Raw genomic sequence first — 6,000 nt, 5'->3', positions numbered from 1 at the left:
AATCAGACAAGAAAAATGGTACAGAACGAGGACAGAGATTTTTGACCAAGACGATATCTAAGAGATGCAAAGCTACCACTCACTGTCAAATAGCACTTCAGAGTATGAGAGAACAGAAAAACAGTGAGCAGTGATAGAGATACTGAGTCTACATCCCAAATGGCACCCTATTCCCTATTGGGCCCTGGTCAAATGTAGCGCACTATGTAGGGAATAGGGTGCCATTTGGAACGCCACCTAAAAATGATGGTTGTGACAGAAACCCCCGAAGTGAGTCTCACGTTCCTATACCCTGACCCATGTGTGATTTTATATTGTGCTTATATTTCAACATTTTCAGTAACACTTCTTTTTACAATACTTTTAGAATTAACTACCTGTTATAATCAATTCAATATTAACTAACATTAGTTAACAGTTTGTTGTAGCCTACATACTAAATACTTTTTTTAGAAAACTGTCATAAAGACAAATCAATGTTTATAATATGGCACACTTCCCAGGTTTTGGTTGATGCAAAAAAATGATATTTCTATTACATAATCAATACATCAATCAATATACAACCACTACCATTTTGCCCAATAACTAGCATTCATCATATATCAATACATCATCTGTGACCGTACCGTAAAGTACTCAACTCTGTCCACTCACCAACAGGGGGATCTGTCTTCAAAAGGTTTGGGTTGTTTCTTGTATAATATAAAAAAATGACTTGCCAATTTGTTAAAATTCAGTACATCACGTTACATTTGAACCAATAACTTGCACAAAGTGGGGAAAAAACACAGAGGGTGATTTAGCCTTCATGACACACTGGTATCTATATTATAACAAGCATGCCAAAATAAAAAATAAAACAGAGCGTTACCTAACTGCAGCAATCTCTAATAATAACAACCAAGGCCTAATAGTATCTGTATAGGCAGTTTCTAGACGTATAATATGGCACTTTGATTATTGTATTGCATTTGGATATAAAAACACACTGCAAAAAGCACATGCTCCATCATATTGAACGCAAAATATTGTTTTATTAGTAGTACCTTGGTAGTTCTGGGAAGTGCCACCAACCCATGCTTCAAAAACAAACAGATTTGCAAAAGAGTGAACATTTCCCCTAATATTTCTGCTAATAACTGACATAAATCAAACCACTCCCATTCAACAAACACAAAACTCCAAACTCCTCTCAAGTGTTAGAACTCCCAAGCTAAAACTGGTGCCATCTTGGGTGATTTAAAAAATAAACAAATAAATTAAAGTGTTTAAAAATGGCAATAATTGTGCATTTTGTGTCTTGTTAATCCCAAATCTGTTGAGAAAGGCACCTTACGCAGTGCTTGCATCTTCCACACACAGCTGAATCTCAAACAACACAAAGGACCCTGAGTTGACAACCCTTGTTTAGCACCCTTTGGGTCGTAGTCATTAGGGCACACCGTAGCAAAAAGTTTTGCAATGGAAAATGAAAACAAACAGATCTTATAGGGCAAGTTCAGATAGTAACTACCCTGCTTGCTTCCATTTTGTGCCTAGTGAATACGATTCCAGGTACACATTTTTATTTTTGGGGAACCTTTCTTTGGGGGGCTGGATGTAAATGATTTGAGCTGACCCATCAGCTTTGCAGTACAACTGACAGAAAGTAGGCTAGTCCATTATCACCCCTATAAAAGACACACTTCTGTTTGGAGTAGTAAACTTTATATTGAAACACGGAATGCTTTTGTAAACAAACACTGTTTTGGTGGGGGTGGGTTGAGCAGTGTTAACGCATAGATACTGTGCTGTGTGTATGTTTTGAATAGAAAATAGCTTTTTTTAAATGTGTGATATCAACTAATATCTTATCACCAACAAAGAAATTCAGTGTGTGTGAGTGACCAAATAAAAATTCTCGCTCACGTTCAGGGGCTCCCAGTGTTTTTACTGTCACAAAACAAAGTGTGTGTGTGAAAATGGGCACCGTCACATGAAAACATATTGTAAGAACTTAAAAATACTGTATGTGTTAGTTTGACACATGGGCATGTTAAACAACAATAAAGCATTGTCTGTCTTCTGTGTTAACAGACATTATCTTTCAATACAAGGCATCCACACTAAACAAAAACTGAAACATCCATTTATCAAATTAATTGTCATCAAGAAGAAATACACCAACAAAAAAAAGCTAATAATCCAGAAAGGAATTCTGACAATACAGTGCCTTCAGAAAGTATTCACACCCCTTGACTTTTTCTACATCTTGTTTTGTTACAGCCTGAATTTAAAATGTATTAAATATAGATTTGTTTTGGTCACTGGCCTACACACAATACCCCATAATGTCAAAGTGGAATAACGTTAGGCGTCCTTCCTAACTCAGTTGCCGGAGAGGAAGGAAACCACTCAGGGATTTCACCATGAGGCCAATGGTGACTTTAAAACAGTTAGAGTTTAATGGCTGTGATAGGAGAAAACTGAGGATGGATCAACGACATTGTAGTTACGCCACAATACTAACTTGACAGAGTGAAAAGAAGGAAGCCTGTACAGAAGCAAAAAAAAAATCCTAAACATGCATCCTGTTTGCAACAAGGCACTAAAGTAATACTGCAAAAAATTTGGCAAAGCAATTCACTTTTTGTCCTGAATACAAAGTGTTATGTTTGGGGTAAATCCAATACAACACATTACGGAGTAATGAAAATGGTTGTCAAGCCATGATCAACAACCAATTTGACAGAGCTTGAATATTTATTTATTTATTTTTTAATGGTCAAATATGCATGCTTCAGTTAGGCTGGCGCCTAGCCGAACTCGGCTAGCATACTCCCTTAAAAGACCTTCGCTTGAAAAACGAGAAAAAAGCGGCAATAGTACGGTTTGTCCATTTTGAGACGCCGTAGCCAGTATACACTTCCTCAGTCAGAATTAATCTAAGATAACTCAAGAAATCTGTCATTAATTTTGACGTTTTGCCAAATATATATATTTTTTACATCTAAAATGTGCATGAAAATGAGTCGTCTCTTGTTGAATGACAGCAAAGACGTTATTTATAGAATCCTTACTGTTGACCAATCACCGACGAAGGGGTGTAGACGTCGGCTCCGAACTTCAGCTTACCTCCAGAAAAAAAATGGTGTGCCCGAACAGCCGGAAAAATCCTGACCGAAGTTCAAAACGTCACAAAATGTCAATTTACATTATAGTAATTTAGCAGACGCTCTTATCCAGAGCGACTTAGTGAGTGCATACATTTTCATACTGGCCCCCCGTGGGAAACGAACCCACAACCCTGGCGTTGCAAGTGCCATGCTCTACCAACTGAGCTACAAGGGACTATAATATATTCACGAACTGGTTCAGCTGGGAAGCCTTTACCCAGAAAGACTCACAGCTGTAATCGCTGCCAAAGGTGCTTCTACAAAGTATTGACTCGGGTGTGAATACTTATGTAAATGTAATTTTTTTGTATTTCATTTTTCAATAAATGTGCAAACATTTCTGAAACCATGTTTTCACTAAGTCATTATGGGACATTGTGTGTAGATGGGTGAGAAAAATATTATTGTTTTATCCATTATGGATTCAGACTGTAACACAACAAAATGTGGAATAAGTCAAGGGTATGAATACTTTCTGAAGGCATTGTACATGTAAGTAAGTAGGAATTACATCACCACTAGTAATGACATTTATTTTTCGAAAGGTTGTGTTGATCGAGCAAACAGTTCTTTTTTTTTTATCCTCTTTAAAAACTTGAAACACTTAAAAAGACCCTAACAGATGACATTACAACATAATCTACAAAAGAACCCCAAAGTTAACCTAAACCTCTATAGATTCAATGGTATAAAATATAGGTAATCTAAGTGTGCATTTAAACCACAGATTGTCTATTTGTGAATCAGTTCTAAAAAGTTAATGTAGGTAGTCATAGCAAATCTACCTTTTAATTGTGCCATCAATATTTTTTTGAATAAAGAATAAAGCAAAATAGGTAAATACACTGTTATATTTTCATTAATGAAAACCAAGTCACCAACAGCCTTAGAGAGAAAATTGAAAATCTTTACAATGCCTTGGATATTAAATGTGAAAAACCATAACAGCGCAATGAGGGGCATTCTGGTTGATAATCAGACTTGTTTTCAAAATTGCTTTGCTATTCGAGTGGTCTTAGGGTGCAGCCGAAATGGCACCCTATTCCCTACATAGTGCACTACACCTCTGACTAGAGCCCTGGGGCTGAATAAAAATCAGTGCACTAAATAGGGAATAGGGTGCCAACTCGGACGCAGCCTTATAGAATGATGTTTCAGAAGCCAGCATATTGCTAATGGTACAAAGTAGCACCGCGCTGTGCTAGTCCCTGTATTCAAACTTTCAAGTGAACTTTAGACAGAGAGAAGAGGTAAAAAGAAACAAGCAACATAAAAACAAGCAAATTACAAAATAAGAAAGAAAAAATAAAATACATAAATCCCACAGGCTTTTAAAACTTTTTTTCTGCGTTTGCTAAATAAACAAAAAAAAAACAGTAACATTTCACATTGATTTTGCTTGACCTCCCTCCCTCCCATTACATTTATACAGAAAAACTAGAGAAAAATGAAGTTACATGCAAAAACAATTGGTTTGTATCCAAAATGGCAGCCTATTCCCTATATAGTGCAGCACTTTGCACTGGTCAAAAAGGCTTTGGTCAGAAGTAGTGCACTATATAGGGAACAGGGTGCCATTTTGGATGCACCCAATCAGGTTGAGCTAAGGTCAAATTTCATATGTCAAAGGTCAGTGGGGGGTGTGGTCAGGTAGCCTATTGGTCAGGCGAGCTTTAGAGAGACATCAGAGACACAACAATGGTGGGAGGATGATGAGGAGTAGCCGGGAGGAAGAGGAGGAGTTTTGGGTTGGCTTTCAACACCATGAGGACATGCTAGGCTAACGATGAGCAAACAGGCATGGAGATTTTTTCTAAAAAAGGGAAGAAAAAAACATGAAAGGAAAGAGAGAGAGAGAGAGAGAGAAAGAGAGAGAGAGAGAGAGAAAGAAGTTAGCCACAGCACAATAACCTTTCAACCATGAGGCACCAACAACAATGATAAACAATGCCAATCACCACATAACATAACGACAATTGGGTTTCCCCACACACAAAACAATACAGGTTGGACACAGGAAATGACATCACCAGATTAGGAAATGACATCACTAGATGCATGTTAGAGAGTCAGACATGCACATACACTTGGCATTCAAAGTGATCCATCTTTAACCAGTCAGTCCCTTTAGGAGAGACGTGGATGGATGGAATGATTGGAAGAAGTGAATGATGAAACGAAGTGAGCAGAGTGTGTGTTGTGACAGTCAACAGTGAGCTGCCCCAGCAGCCTGTCATTGCTTGGTTTTAAGAAAAAAAGAATGAGAGAGAGAGAAAAATGGAAGCAGAGAAAAAAAGCGAGAGCTTCACATATTAAGAGGTGACGGAGATCAATGCGACAGACGGAAGCCCAAGAGCTCTGATAGTCTGACAGGATGAGGCGTGTGTGTGTCTGATCCTTAGTCAACCCGTCTATTTTAAACCTAGTAAGTACAGATAATGAAATGGTATGGAAATAATCAACTCTGGTGCTCCCTCTTTTATATCACATGACACAAAATACATCTTCGAACACTGGCTCTAGTGATAGCTATAAATAATAATATAAATTAAAACACGTTATACCACTCTTAAAAATTACATGATGAAACTGCAAAAGGAATGGATGCAGTAATAATAGACATGTAAAGATCATAACCATTTTAAGCGTGGCAAGAGTCGGTATGACACCCACAATAGAAGTACGGAGCCGCTGGAGCTAATTAGGGTTAAGTGCCTTGCTCAAGGGCACGTCGTCAGATTTGTGACCTTGTCGGCTTGGGTATTCGAACCAGTGACCTTTCGGTTACTGGCCCAACGCTTTAACCTCTAGTCTACCTGTCACCCTATTAATTAAGTCTCTG

The sequence above is a fragment of the Coregonus clupeaformis genome, chromosome 11, assembly GCF_020615455.1.
Source record: "Coregonus clupeaformis isolate EN_2021a chromosome 11, ASM2061545v1, whole genome shotgun sequence".
In the NCBI taxonomy this organism is placed as follows: Eukaryota; Metazoa; Chordata; class Actinopteri; order Salmoniformes; family Salmonidae; genus Coregonus; species Coregonus clupeaformis.
The sequence above is the reverse complement of the archived record's forward strand: the minus strand, read 5'-3'. Positions refer to the sequence as shown.